This window comes from Moschus berezovskii, chromosome 6 (assembly GCF_049115385.1).
Source record: "Moschus berezovskii isolate FMDL1 chromosome 6, NW_MosBer_1.0, whole genome shotgun sequence".
In the NCBI taxonomy this organism is placed as follows: domain Eukaryota; kingdom Metazoa; phylum Chordata; class Mammalia; order Artiodactyla; family Moschidae; genus Moschus; species Moschus berezovskii.
The window spans coordinates 113,806,480-113,821,039 of record NC_142465.1 but is presented as its reverse complement, the minus strand read 5'-3'; the positions used below and the strand labels follow the sequence as shown (position 1 = coordinate 113,821,039).

At 48.7% G+C, this 14,560-nt stretch overlaps 1 protein-coding gene and 1 pseudogene across 5 annotated transcripts in view; one reads left to right on the top strand and one right to left on the bottom strand.

Moving 5' to 3' along the window:
* Positions 1-1,381: 1,381 nt before the first annotated feature.
* LOC129536267 (small ribosomal subunit protein uS17 pseudogene) lies at positions 1,382-1,938 on the bottom strand (annotated as a pseudogene).
* A 10,732-nt stretch (positions 1,939-12,670) lies between these two features.
* TMEM184B (transmembrane protein 184B) overlaps positions 12,671-14,560 on the top strand; it is a 50,727-nt gene continuing 48,837 nt past the window's right edge. For 3 of the 5 annotated variants that reach the window (XM_055394062.2, XM_055394061.2, XM_088837491.1), the window contains exon 1: positions 12,671-12,822. The gene's annotated coding sequence lies outside the window, so the exon portion shown is untranslated. Of the gene's footprint in view, positions 12,870-14,560 lie in introns of all 5 variants that reach the window. The other 2 variants (XM_055394063.2, XM_088837490.1) reach the window with 1 other exon arrangement.

Sequence of the window (14,560 nt, the reverse complement as noted above, 5' to 3'; positions counted from 1 at the left end):
TGCCTGTTGAGGCGCAGGAAGCTGCAGAACTGGAACCTGGCTTCACAGAGGCTGCACTGCCCATGCAGGGGACGCTGATAGGATGGAAGAGCCGTCCAGCCAGCAGCTGGAGTGAAGGGAACAGAGAGCCCAGCGCTGGGGTACTGCCCCTTTAAGAAGGCCCCACTCGGGACCCCCACAACATATCCCTGCAGATGGTGACTTGGGCTCCTGCAGGCCCCTGAAAGAATGGCATCTCCTGTAATTATGTCTTCCAAGGCCTTTCATCCCTGCATCTTCAAAGCACCTATGATTAAGGTGCCGCCCCTCTGAAGTCATCCCCTCCAGGTTTACTGAGTCACAGCAGATCTGAGACTGGGCCACCAGGCCTACTCTGGTCCCTTCCCTCTTATTAAAGGCTTTCCCAGGAAACCCTGGGCCCAGCTTCCCCAGCTCCTGTATGTCCCCGACCTGTGGCAGAACTTCCCTTTCCCAATCACAGTGCTCAGGATAGTTGGCAACGACCTGGGATTTTGTAGAGAACCTGAAACAAGTTCCTAGTGATTCCGAGGAAACTGGCTTCTCTTTGTTTTCATTCGCTTGTTGGTTTTGGCTAGGAGAGCTTGGAGTGGGACTCATCTCACCTTTGTAGGAGGCCCAGGTGTATAAGTCTGTGTGTGCGCGTGTGACAGACACGCAGAAAGAGGAAGCTCCTCTCTGTGCCTCCAACAGCAGCCCGTAAATCCATCACCAGCCACGTCTCTGATTCACACACACACAGGCACACGTGCATGCACACACACACAACCTGGATGGCAGGAACGGCCTTGTTCCGCTTGCTGATGGTCACTATCCCAACAGGACCGTCTTTGTGAAGTCAGAAGCATTTGTCTTGCCGGTTGATTTTTCCTAATTCCCTGTGGGGCTGGTGTGGGTCCCAGGTTCACTGAGTAAGTCCAGGACCACTAGGTCTGCCTGCGTGCTGGGAGCCTCAGGTGAGACCATGCGTCTCTGTACCTTGGCTTCCTCATCAGCTGGATGGCAGTCACCACTGCTGCTCGTTGAGATAATGAAGGGCTTAGCACGTTGCCTGCCACATAGCAACTGCTCGGTGCGCAGTGGTCGTGATGAACATGGCGGCCCTGTGTGTCGGCTTCTGAGCAACGACGACTAAGACCCCGTCCTTGTGTGCCCTCTGTTCATGGGAGGGCCCATTCTTCTGCATTCCGGAAAGTTACTATGCATTTCATTTATTTTTATTCATATTATTCTTTTAGCTACACTGCACAGTTTGAAGGATCTTAGTTCCCCAGCCAGGGGTTGAACCCACACCCTCTGCAGTGAAAGCCCCATAGTCCCTAACCACTGGACAGCCAGGGCATTCCCTGTTTTGTTACGTTTTTTTTTTTTTTTTTGACTAGGAAAATCACTTTATTCTGTTTGGGGCGGCAGGCAGAGGCCCAGGCTCAGAACTTCTGGAACTGCTTCTTGGTGCCGGCAGCCTTGGTGACCTTGAGGACGTTGAAGCGCACGGTCTTGCTCAGGGGCCGGCACTCGCCCACCGTGACGATGGCGCCGATCTGGACGTCCCTGAAGCAGGGAGAAAGGTGCACAGACATGTTCTTGCGGCGCTTCTCGAAGCGGTTATACTTTCGGATGTAGTGAAGGTAGTCTCGGCGGATGACAGTGGTCCTCTGCATCTTCATTTTGGTCACCACGCCAGACAGGATCCGCCCTCGAATGGAGACGTTACCCGTAAAAGGCATTTCTTGTCAATGTAGGTGCCCTCAATGGCCTCCTTTGGAGTCTTGAAGCCCAGACCAATGTTTTTGTAGTATCGAGGGAGCTTTTCTTTGCCAGTTTCTCCAAGCAGGACCCTCTTCTTATTTTGAAAGATGGTCGGTTGCTTTTGGTACGCACGTTCTGTCTGAATATCCGCCATCTTCCCGGCTGCCTGAAAAAAGTTGTTATGTATTTTTTAAAAAGTATTTATTTTTGCCTGCGCTGTGTGTGGCATTTCTGTAGTTGTGGTGAGCAGGGGTTACTCTTTACTTGCAGTTTGCGGGCTTCTCACTGTGATGGCTTCTCTTGTTGGGGAGCTCGGGTTCTAGAGCATGCTGGCTTCAGTAGCTGCCATGTGCAGGCTCAGTAATTACGGCTCATGGGCTGGAGAGCACAGCTTCAGTAACTACTATGCATTTTAAACCACATGCAAATAGATGTACACACATATATTTGCATAAATGATATATTTAGTACTGTTCTGTACGGTATTTTCTTTTCTCTACTTAATGACATATCCAGGGGAACTGACGTTTTATCAGGGACCTAAGGGAGGGGCAGAAATTAACTAGGGAAAGAAAAGGATGTGTGAAGAAGTGTGGTCCAGGTGATGGGAACACTAACAAGGCCCTGACGCCGGACACAAAGTAGTTGCTGTGGACAGAATCACTGATGCCAGAGTTTGAAGCAGGGTCATCAAAATTGACCCAGTTGGGCCTGTTTATGTTTTCAGTTGCAAACAGGAATTTCAGGAAAGGCATTCTTGCTAGTTATATTTATAGATATTAAAAATAGCACTTTTGGGCTTCCTTTGTGGCTCAGCTGGTAAAGAATTTGCCTGCAATGCAGGAGACCTGGGTTCGAATCCTGGGTTGGGAAGATCCCCTGGAGAAGGGAAAGGCTAGCCACTCCAGTATTCTGGTGTAAAGAATTCCATGGACTATATAGTCCATGGGGTTGCAAAGAGTCAAATGTGACTTAAAAAACCAAACACAGAGCACTTTCTTGAGGACTTCCCTAGCGGTCCAGAGGTTAAGACTCCTCATGGCCAATGCAGGGGCTAGGGGTCAATCCCTGGTCAGGGAACTAAGATCTTACTTGTTGGCTTAAGTGAAAAGTGAAAGTGAAAGTTGTGTCGGACTCTTTGCGACTCCATGGACTAGTCCATGGAATTCTCCAGGCCAGAATACAGGAGTGGGGAGGCTTTTCCTTCTCCAGGGGATCTTCCCAACCCAGGGATTGAACCCAGGCCTCCCGCATTGCAGGCAGATTCTTTACCAGCTGAGCCACAAGCTTGGCATGGCCTAAAAGTAGATGAGTAAGTACAATACTTCCTGAGTCCTTACAGCATGTCAGGCACAGTGCTAACAGCCTTCCTTGTGTTATTTCATCTTCACATCAGCCCTGAAATGATGGCATGGTTGTTGTTGCTCAGTTGCCAAATCACGTGTGACTCTTTTGCAATCCCATGGACTACAACACTCCAGGCTTCCCTGTCCTTCATCCTCTCCCAGAGTTTGCTCAAACTCCTGTCCATTGAGTCGATGATGCCACTCAATCATCTCATCCTCTGTTGCTCCCTTCTCCTCTTGCCCTCAATCTTTCTTAGCATCAGAGTATTTTCCAATGAGTCAGCTATTCGCATCAGGTGGCCAAAGTTCTGGAGCTTCAGCTTCAGCATCAGTGCTTCCAGTGAATATTCAGGGTTGATTTCCTTTAAGAATGACTGGCTTGATCTCCTTGCTTTTCAAGGGACTCTCAAGAGTCTTCTCCAGCATCTCAGTTCAAAAGCATCAGTTCTTTGGCGCCCAGCCTTCTTTATGGTCCAACTCTCAATCTGTACATGACTACTAGAAGGACCATAGCCTTAACTATATGGACTTTTGTCAGCAAAGTGATGTCTTTGCTTTTTAACACGCCATCTAGGTTTGTCATAGTTTTCCTGCCAAGAAGCGATCGTCTTCTAATTTCATGGGTGCAGTCACCATCTGCAGTGATTTTAGAGCCTAAGAAGATTAAATCTGTTACTGCTTCCTCCTTTTCCCTGTCTATTTACCACGAAGTGATGGGACTGGATGCCATGATCTTAGTTTTTTAATATTGAGCTTTAAGCCAGCTTTTACACTCTCTTCCTTCACCTTTAACAAGAGGCTCTTTAGTTCCTCCCAGCTTTCTGCCATTAGAATGGTATCATCTGCATATCTGAGGTTGTCGATATCTCACCTGGCAATCTTGATTCCAGCTTGTAACTCATCCAGCCCGGCATTTCATATGATGTGCTCTGCATATAAGTTAAATAAACAGGGTGACAACAAACAGCCTTGTTGTACTCCTTTCTCAATTCTGAATCAGTCAGTTGTTCCAAACGGGGTTTAAACTGTTGCTTAATCAATGAAAGAGTCCAAAATGCAGTACTCGGGTGCAACGTTAAAAATGACAGAATGATCTCGATTCGTTTCTACGGCAAATCATTCAATATCACAGTAATCCAAATCTATGCCCCAACCACTTATGTCGAAGAAGATAAAGTTGATCAGTTCCATGAAGACCTAGAAGACCTCCTAGAACCAACACCAAAAAAAAAAAAAAAAAAATGTCCTGTTCATCATAGGGGATTGGAATGCAAAAGTAGGAGTAACATGCAAGTTTGGCTTTGAAGTACAAAATGAAGCAGGACAAAGACTAACAGAATTCTGCCAAGAGAATGCACTGGTCATAGCAAACACCCCTTTTCAACAACACAAGAGATGAATTTACACTTGGACATCACCAAACAGCCATTGACCTAGGACTGGCCAGTTGGAGCACTGCAGTTCCTGGCTCCAACGACTGGCTCAGAGATGGGAAAGTGACCCAAGATGGGCCAATCAGAGGCAATTATGGAACAGAATTTTTGGAATTCTTGGGAAAGGTATTATGGTTTTTCCAGTAGTCATGTATGGACGTGAGAGTTGGACCATAAAGAAGGCTGAGTGCTGAAGAAGATGCTGTGGTGCTGGAAGAAGACCCTTGAGAGTTCCTTGGACTGCAAGGAGAACAAACCAGTCAATCCTAAAGGAAATCAACCCTGAATATTCATTGGAAGGATTGATGCTGAAGCTGAAACTTCAATAGTTTGGCCACCTGATGGGAAGAGCCGACTCATTTGAAAATACTCTGATGCTGGGAAAGATTGAGGGCAGGAGGAGAAGGGGACAACAGAGGACGAGATGGTTGGATGGCATTACTGACTCAATGGACATGAGTTTGAGCAAGTTCTGGAAGATAATGAAGTTCAGAGAAGCCTGGAGTGCTGCCCTCCATGGGGTCACAAAGAGCCAGAGAAGACTGAGAGACTGAACAATAGCCACAAAAGGAAAGGTATTCCGTTGTAGAGGGAGAAGACCACCTGGGAACAAACCCCTCACACACCCGCCAAAAGAACGAAACAGTGAGCTATTGAAGGTGTGTGAAGCCGCACATCCAGCTGTGACTCACACGTTCTAATTAAGTGAGCACTCAGATTCTCTTTTTTTTAAGAAAAGTTAGTTTGAATTGGCTTTTAATCCGCTGCAACCAAGTGGATCCGATTCGGGCGGTGAGTTAGTCGGCCTTCTGCAGACTCATGCTGTAGACTGGTGCATTCTCGTCAGCCGTGTGCAAAATTCCATGTCAGCACTTCTGTATGATGGGGACACTGAGCCTCGGAGAGGCAAAGCCACCTGCCTAAGACCATACTGCTAGGAAGTAAGTGGAGCTGGCCCTGTGCTCGGCCTGCCACACCACACTGCCTCTCCAGGGCACCTGCCAGAGCTCCCACAGCATCCCTGGGGGCAAGCGGGAGATGCAGAGACTGCAGGTAAGTGTATCTGAAGTGCTCTGGGCTCTAGGCCACTCATCAGCTAGCACCGTTGAGGCCTTGGTTCTTTCCTCTGTACTCTCCAGCAGATGCTAGGAGTGGATTTGGGATCAGGGATAATCCAACCTGGTCCCCATGACCCATGGGAGGCCCTTTGTCTGGGGGGTGGGGTGGGGTGGGGAGCCAGATGCATTCAGCTGAAATGATGCCAACAGAAGGGAACAACAAGTCATTTCTTTAAACAACCTGTTTTCTTACTTTGAAAACATTGCACGCTTTTTGCAAACACATTTTGGAAAATGCAAACAAAAACAAGTAAAAGAGAGAGAAGGAGGAGGGGAGAGAAGATAATTAATATTTATAATCCTGCTTCTTAGGAGAACCCACTATTAACATTTTGTTATATTTCCTTCCAATCTTTCTTCTAAGACTTAATTTTTTTTTTTACTACAGAGTTCAGATCAGGCTGCCATGCAAATTTATTACTTTTTATTACAAATTTATTACCTTTTCCAATGAGTAGTCTTCCTAATCATTGTCGCCTTGTTATTTGTAATGCATAGAGGCTGTTCTGATATTTACACAATATATATCATTGTGTGTGTGCCTGCATGCTAAGTTGCTTCAGCTGTCTCTGACTTCTTGTGACCCCATGGACTGTAGCCTACCAGGTCCCTCTGCCCTTCTGCTCAAGGGATTCTCCAGGCAAGAATACTGGAGTAGGTTGCCATGTCCTTCTCCAGGGGATCTTCCTGACCCAGGGATGAAACTCCAGTCTTTTACATCTTCTACATTGACAGGCGGGTTGTTTACCACTAGGGCCATGGATCTACCATAAGTACTTAACTATTTGGTGATAAGCTGCAAATCATTTGTGGTTTTTTTCTTGTTGGGGAGAAGCTAATTAAAACAGAATGGGGGAAGGGAGGGTGGGGGAGGTGGGGATCTAGAAAGAACCAAAAAATGACATCTGAATTGGCCTTTGAAGGAAGAGTAACTGGTTGTTGGAGGTGGAAAGACTCCTCCTGTAGCCAGTGAGCAGGAGTAAAGGTGTCTGGTGGGCTGGGGAACTGTTATTATTGTCCAGAACTAAGGGGGTCCTGCTGGAGAAGTACATGGCAACCCACTCCAGTATTGTTGCCTGGAGAATTCCATGGACAGAGAATCCTGGCGGACTACAGTCCGTGGGGTCCCAAAGAGTCAGACGTGACTGAGCGACGAACACACACCCAGGGGACCTGAACTAGGACAGTGGCCCTGGGCGTGAAAGGGAGAGGGGACTGATGTGAGCGCCATCTTTGAGCCAGGGTGAATGAAAATTTGCAAGGAGTGAGGAGGTGACAGAGCAGGGAAACATTTATCTTCTAAATTAGGCAGCCTAGGGAGAGGATGAGGAAAGACAAGGAGAAAACAATGAGGACCCCCAGTGCCACCTGCTGCCAACCTGCCATGTCACTCAGGCCAGGTGACTTTCTGTGTGTAAGCCCCTTTCTGAACAACCCAAACCTAAAAATACCCACCACCTGCCTCTATTCCTGCCAGCCTGGGGCCTCTGTAAATTGAAACTTAAAGATTGCCCTTGGTGAACAGGGACTAAGAACTTGAGTAAGGGTGTGGTTTGGTCTGATGAAGCTGTGTCTGTTTTCTAGGTTTCTGTGCTAAGATATGGTGATAACTGAGACAAGGACTTTGCCCTGGAGGGGTTCATGTGCAGGGAGGGAGACTCAGGAAGTCATGAACAAGTGAAGATGATGCAACAGAGGATAAATGTTGTCTGTGTGCTGGGAAAGCCCTGAGCAACTTCCTACCTGGGGGCTGGGAAGGGATTTGCCTGGAAGACTTTCTCTAGATGATCTTTGTGCATGCTGCAAATATTCTTTAAGCAAGTTGTCTATACCAGCCCTAGTACTAAATACTGGGATTATAACAGGAAACAACAAAAACAAAATCTTTGTTCTTCTAGAGTTTATGTTTTACGGGTTGAAGACAAACAGTAAAACAGGCAAACTATGTTATAAAATTAAGTGATGTAGGGAAAACTAGAGCATGGAAAGGGGGAATCAGGACTCGGGGGTAAGGAGTTTGGCAATTTTACTAGGGTGGTCAAGGCAGACTTCCTGAGTGGGGGATGTGTCAGTAAACCCCAGAAGGAAGTGAAGGAGGGGGCATTCAGGTGTGTTCAGTCACTAAGTTGTGTCCGACTCTTTTGCAACCCCATGGACTATAGCCTGCCAGGCTCCTCTATCCATGGGATTCTCCAGGCAAGAACACTGGAGTGGGTTACCATTTCCTTCTCCAGGGCATCTTTCTGACCCAGGAATCGAACCTGGCACATCTTCTGCATTGCAGGAGGATTCTTTACTGGGGAACATCAATAGGTATCTGAGGGAACAGCACTCCCAGCAGGGGGGAACAGCCAGAGCAAAGGATTTGAGGCCAAGGCTTCATTTGTTCTAGAAACAGCAAGGGGACAGCATAGAGGGAAAGAAACAGAGGAGATGAGGTCAGACATGGCTGGGTGGGTGGAATGTTAGACAAAGCAAGGCAAGACTCAGCAGGGATCTGTAAGTTCTTTGGGTTTTACTCAGAGTGAATTGGGCAGCCAGGGGAAGGCTTTGAGCAACCAAGTGCTATGTTCTGAGTTAGATTTTAAAAGAATCCCTCTGGGGACTTCCCTGGTAGTCCAGAGGTTAGGACTTTGCCTTCCAATGCAGGGAGGTAGGCTTGATCCCTGGTTGGGGAGCTAGTCTCCCACATGCCTCAACAGAAACAATATTGTAACAAACTCAATAAAGACTTTAAAAGAGCCCACATCAAAAATAAAAAAAAAACCAACAACTACCACCCTTATGGCAGAAAGTGAAGAGGAACTAAAAAGCCTCTTGATGAAAGTGAAAGAGGAGAGTGAAAAAATTGGCTTAAAGCTCAACATTCAGAAAACTAAGATCATGGCATCTGGTCCCATCACTTTATGGGAAATAGATGGGGAAACAGTGGAAACAGTTTCAGACTTTATTTTTTGGGTTGCAAAATCACTGTGGGTGCTGATTGCAGCCATGAAATTAAAAGATGCTTACTCCTTGGAAGGAAAGTTATGACCAACCTAGATAGCATATTATAAAGCAGAGACATTACTTTGCCAACCAAGGTCTGTCTAGTCAACGCTATGGTTTTTCCAGTGGTCATATATGGATGTGAGAGTTGCACTGTGAAGAAAGCTGAGTGCCAAAGAACTGATGCTTTTGAACTGTGGTGCTGGAGAAGACTCTTGAGAGTCCCTTGGACTGCAAGGAGATCCAACCAGTCCATTCTAAAGGAGATCAATCCTGGGTGTTCATTGGAAGGACTGATGTTAAAGCTGAAACTCCAATACTTTGGCCACCTCACGTGAAGAGTTGACTCACTGGAAAAGACGCTGATGCTGGGAGGGATTGGGGGCAGGAGGAGAAGGGAAAGACAGAGAATGAGATGGGTGGATGGCATCACCGACTCGATGGACATGAGTTTGAGTGAACTCCGGGAGTTGGTGATGGACAGGGAGGCCTGGCATGCTGTGATTCATGGGGTCGCAAAGAGTCAGACACGACTGAGCGACTGAACTGAACTGAAACCTTAAAGAATAAATAAAAGAATTCTTCTGGCTCCTGTACTGAAGTAGATTGGGGCACCAGGAAAGCCTGGAAAAAGGGAAACAGGTTAGGAAAATATCACCATCATCCTGGCCAGCTTCAGCTGCTCACTTGTGTCTGACTCTTTGTGTCCCCATGGACTGCAGCATGCCAGGCTTCCCTGTCCATTACCAACTCTCTGAGCTTGGTCAAACTCATGTCCATCGAGTCGGTGATGCCATCCAACCATCTCATCGTCTGTCGTTCCCTTCTCCTCCTGCCTTCAATCTTTCCCAGCATCAGGCTCTTTTCCAATCAGTCAGTTCTTCACATGAGGTGGCCAAAGTATTGGAGTTTCAGCTTCAGCATCAGTCCTTCCAATGAGTATTCAGGATTGATTTCCTTTAGGATGGACTGGTTTGATTTCCTTGCAGTCCAAGGGACTCTCAAGAGTCTTCTCAACACCACAGTTCAAAAGCACCAGTTCTTCGGTGTTTAGCATTCTTTATGGTCCAACTCTCACATTCATGTGCTTCCCTTGTGGCTCAACTGGTAAAGACTACTGGAGAAACCATAGCTTTGACTAGATAGATGTTTGTTGGCAAAGTAATCTCTGCTTTTAAATCTGTCTAGGTTGGTCATAGCTTTTCTTCCAAGGAACAAGCATCTTTTAATTTCATGGCTGCAGTCAGCATCTGCAGTGATTTTGGAGCCCAAAAAAATAAAGTCTGTCACTGTTTCCATTGTTTCCCCACCTATTTTCCATGAAGTGATTGGACCTGATGTTATGATGTTAGTTTTCTGAATGTTGAGTTTTAAGCCAACTTTTTGACCTCTTTCACTTCCATCAAGAGGCTCTTTGGCTCTTTAGTTCTTTGATTTCTGCCATTAAGGGTGGGGTGGAAGAGGTCACCCTAGCTCCCCAACCAGGGATCAAGCCTACCTCCCTGCATAACTCCTTACCTCATCTGCATATCTGAGGTTATTGATATTTCTCCCGGCAATCTTGATTCCAGCTTGTGCTTCATCCAGCCCAGCATTTCGCATGATGTACTCTGCATATAAGTTAAATAAGCAGGGTGACAATATGCAGCCTTGATGTACTCTTTTCCCCATTGGAACCAGTCTGTTGTTCCAAGTCCAGTTCTAACTGTTGCTTCTTGACTTGCAAACAGATTTCTCAGGAGGCAGGTCAGGTGGTCTGTTATTCTCATCTCTTTAAGAATGTTCCACAGTTTGTTGTGATCCACACAGTCAAAGGCTTTGGCTCTGCATACAAATGGGTATATCTTTCCTTTTCTCCTTTGCCTTTAGCTTCTCTTCTTTTCTCAGCTATTTGTAAGGCCTCCTCAGACAACTGTTTTGCCTTTTTGCATTTCTTTTTCTTGGGGATGGTCTTGATCACTGCCTCCTGTACAATGTCACGAACCATAGTCATGTCCATAGTTCATCAGGCACTCTATCAGATCTAATCCTTTGAATCTATTTCTCACTTCCACTGTATAATCATAAGGGATTTGATTTAGGTCGTACCTGGATGGTCTAGTGGTTTTCCCTACTTTCTTCAATTTAAGTCTCAATTTGGCAATAAGAAGTTCATTATCTGAGCCACAGTTAGCTCCTGGTCTTGTTTTTGCTAACTGTGTAGAGCTTTTCCATCTTCGGCTGCAAAGAATACGATCAATCTGATTTCGGTATCGACCATCTGGTGATGTCCATGTGTAGAGTCTTCTCTTGTGTTGTTGGAAGAGGGTGTTTGCTATGATCAGTGCGTTCTCTTGGCAGAACTCTATTAGCTTTTGCCCTGCTTCATTCTGTACTCCAAGGCCAAATTTGCCTATTACTCCAGGTATCTCTTGACTTCCTATTTTTGCATTCCAGTCCCCTGTAATGAAAAGGACATCTTTTTTGGGTGTTCTAGAAGGTCTTGTATCTTCATAGAACCGTTCATCTGGTCAGCTTGGGCTGCTATAACAGATTACTGTAACCTGAGTGGCTTATCAATGAGAGACACTTACTTCTCGTAGTTCTGGAGGTTGGAAGTTCAAGATCAGGCTGTCTGCCAGCATGATAGGTTCTGCTGAGGGCCCTTTTAGGGTTATAGACTACCAACTTCTTTCTGTATTCTCAGGAGGCAGAAAGCAGGCTACAGAGTTCTCTGGGGTCTCTTTGTAAATCCTATTTAAGTTTGCTCTGAAAGTTGCTCTGCTCCACCCAGATGAGCGAATCACCTTCCATCCCTAACACCATCACACTTGGGGGTTAGGATTTCAGCATATGAATCTGGGGGGATATAAACATTCATTCCCTAACAAGAATATTGCAACAATTCTGGACAAAAAATAAGCAAAGCGGTTGGTAGCAGTGGAGATAGGGTGGAAGAGGTCAGAGTCTAGGTGGTGCCAGTGGTAAAGAACTTGCCTGCCAGTGCAGGAGATGTAAGAGCTGCAGGTTCAGTCCCTGGGTGGGGAAGATCCTCTGGAGGAGGGCATGGCAACCCATTCCAGTGTTCTTGCCTGGACAGTCTCACATACAGAGGAACCTGGTGGGCTACAGTCCATGGGGTTGCGAAATAGTCGGCACGACTGAAGCAACTTAGCACGCAGCCAGCATAATTTCCTGGTCTAGTGGGATCCAAGGGTAACTCCAGGAGTTCTGGACTGGTGTCGGAAGGGTGGAGCTGCTAACTGCTGTTGTGGGTAGGCTATGAGAGTGCAGGTCTCTGCAGTTTGAGAGGAGATGGTTCTGTTGTGGGCCTGTTGACTTTGAGCTCCTATTGGACCTCGAGGATGAGGTGTTGAGTACACAGTTCAGGGGAGGAGTCTGGGCTGAGGATAGAAATAAATGTGGGGATCTTGAACACACCAAAGCCAAAACTTGATTGGATTTTCTGTTTTTCAGTTAAACTGCTGTTTGGTGTGGATCTGGCACATAGAAATGAGGTGGGTGGTTTGAATGATATCTGAAGAATTTGCTAGTTAGGCTACCTAGAGCGAGGTGGGGCAAGACGGAAGCGCTGCTAAGTGGAGTGGGAAGAAAAACCTCTTCCTCTCCTTTGCAATTTCATTTCGATTATTGCACACAGCACTTCATTCATTCCACAAACACCTGCATCCTTCACTCGATTAAAAAGCCGTTACTGTTTTATTTTCAAACAGGCCCAAATGGAGGGAATTAGGGTTAAAAGAAGTGAAGCTCCATACAGCCAGAGAGTGCCAGAACAGAGCTTGGAGCCCACGACTCTGTCGCTGCACCCCAAGAAGCTCAGTAGTGGGCGGGCTTGGGGGAGGTCGGATGGAGGCGGGGGAGGCGACTCGATTGGTTTGCTAGCGACTGGAGAGCCGAGATCGCTCCCACCACCAGAGGTTTGGGGCCGCGGCCCCTTTAAGGCCGGGCGGGTGATCTCAGCCTCGCGTTGGCCGCCCCGCCCTCCCCGGCGGCGCGCTCAGTGCGCAGGCGCGCCGCGGCGGCACTCGGCTGGGCCCGGGACGCGCCGGCCAGCGGCGAGACGTTGGGGCCGAGGTGCTGTCCTCCTGCCTCGCTCTCCCACTGCCTCGCTCTCCCAGTCCGGCTGCCGCGCGTCGCCCGCACACGCCGCCGCCATGGGCTCTTGAGGTACCCTGCCCACCGGCCCTGCGCTGGAGGCCCTGAGGCCGGGGGAGGTAGCCGAGGGCTCTCGGGGGCGGAGGGGCTGCTCCGACCTGGAGGGGCCCGCTCGGGGGTCGTCCTCGCGGATCGCCTTGGCCGCAGGTCCTCAGGCGGGAAAGGGGTCGGAGGCGACTGTCTTGGCAGCGGAGGGAGGGGGCGTCTGCGGCCCCGCCGGCCTAGCCCTGCGCCTTCTCCCCGCCCTGCGAGGTCGCGGGGCCGCCCGTGGGTGTGCCCTGGCCCCCTCCTCGCCAACGTGGCGGGGCCCGTGCCTGGAGTGTAATCGGACCTGCCCGTGGGGGTGTCTGGGGGAAGAGGGGAGGCGGGCTGGACAGGCTCTTTGCAAGTGGGATTGTGTGCGCCTGGTGGGTGTGCTGGCGCCTGGCACGACCGAGTGAGTGGGGGAGCTCCTGTGCGGGGGTTGGGGGGGAGCGCGGGGGGCGAGCTGTGATCTGGGATGGTGGCTGGCCTGGCAAGGCCTCCCGGGGATGCGTACATGAAAGTGTACACGGCTTGCATACAGGTCTGCAGTCTGGAGGGGCACCGGCAGGGACCTGGGGCTCCAAGGATGTTTTCTTGGGAAAGGGCCCCGAAGACTGGTTTAGGGTGTGTGCATGCCTCCCCTAGCTTTCCTCCCTGGACACGCTGCTGGGGTCTAGTGCTGATGTACTCCAGGCCAAGGCTAGAGGATAGGGTTGAGAGGTAGGCATGAGTATCAGTTCCCAACTCATATATGCTCTCTGGAGTTGTGTAAGGCCAGGCATTACACACACACACACACACACACATACCCAGGGCACTGTGGGACTAAGCAGGTGTTTGCACGTCTGATACCTGCGAGTGAGGCAAAGGCCATGTATTATTTATCTGACTGCCCGGTGCTTTATGTAAGGAAAGAAGCAGCAATCAGTGCCCTGGAGGCCCTTGTGCCGTAGAGGCAGCCAGGCAAACAAGCTCACACGCCTGCCGAGGAGGCACAGGTCTCAGAGGTGTGACTTCTTCACAGGTTACGTGTGCAGCGTTCCTCTCTCCCTTCCTTTTTTGTGTGCTGGAGGGTGCCGTGTGTGTGTGTGTGTGTGTGTGTGTGTGTGTGTGTATCAGAGCTTGGACTGTGGGTGGGAGGGGACCTGCAGTCAGGCCTGTGTGCCCATTTTATCAAGCTTTGAACACGAACACATGGTGCCTCTGGGATTCAGGACCTCTCGGGTCTGGGGAATCCAACTTAAAACCAAGTAGTCACAATGATGTGAAAGATATAAAACAATAGAGGCAATGCAGAGTAGGTTCAGTGCTGGGGGTGGGGACACATGGCCAGCAGAAAAGGCTCCAACATGAGGTGGGAAGGTGCAGAGAGAGCTGAGCTGAAATGGAAGGGTAACTAGCATTCCTCTGATGCTATGGTGCTTTCCATGTGTGTTTCCCCAGTTAGTTCTCTCTGAGGCTGTGTGAATACAGAACTGTTTGTTATCCCTCTTTCCAAATGTGGAAAGTGAGACCCAGGGGGAGCACGTGACTCCTTGTCCATGTATGTGGGAGGCCTGGATGGAGTGGTCCATGAACCAGCACCACTCTCTTGCTGCCAGGTTTTGCTGCCTTGTAACTTACCTAGCGGGACTTCCTAGGTGGCTCAGGGGTAAAGAATCCGCCTGCTAATACAGGAGATGTGGGTTTGATCTCTGGGTCGGGAATATCCCCTGGAGTATGAAAT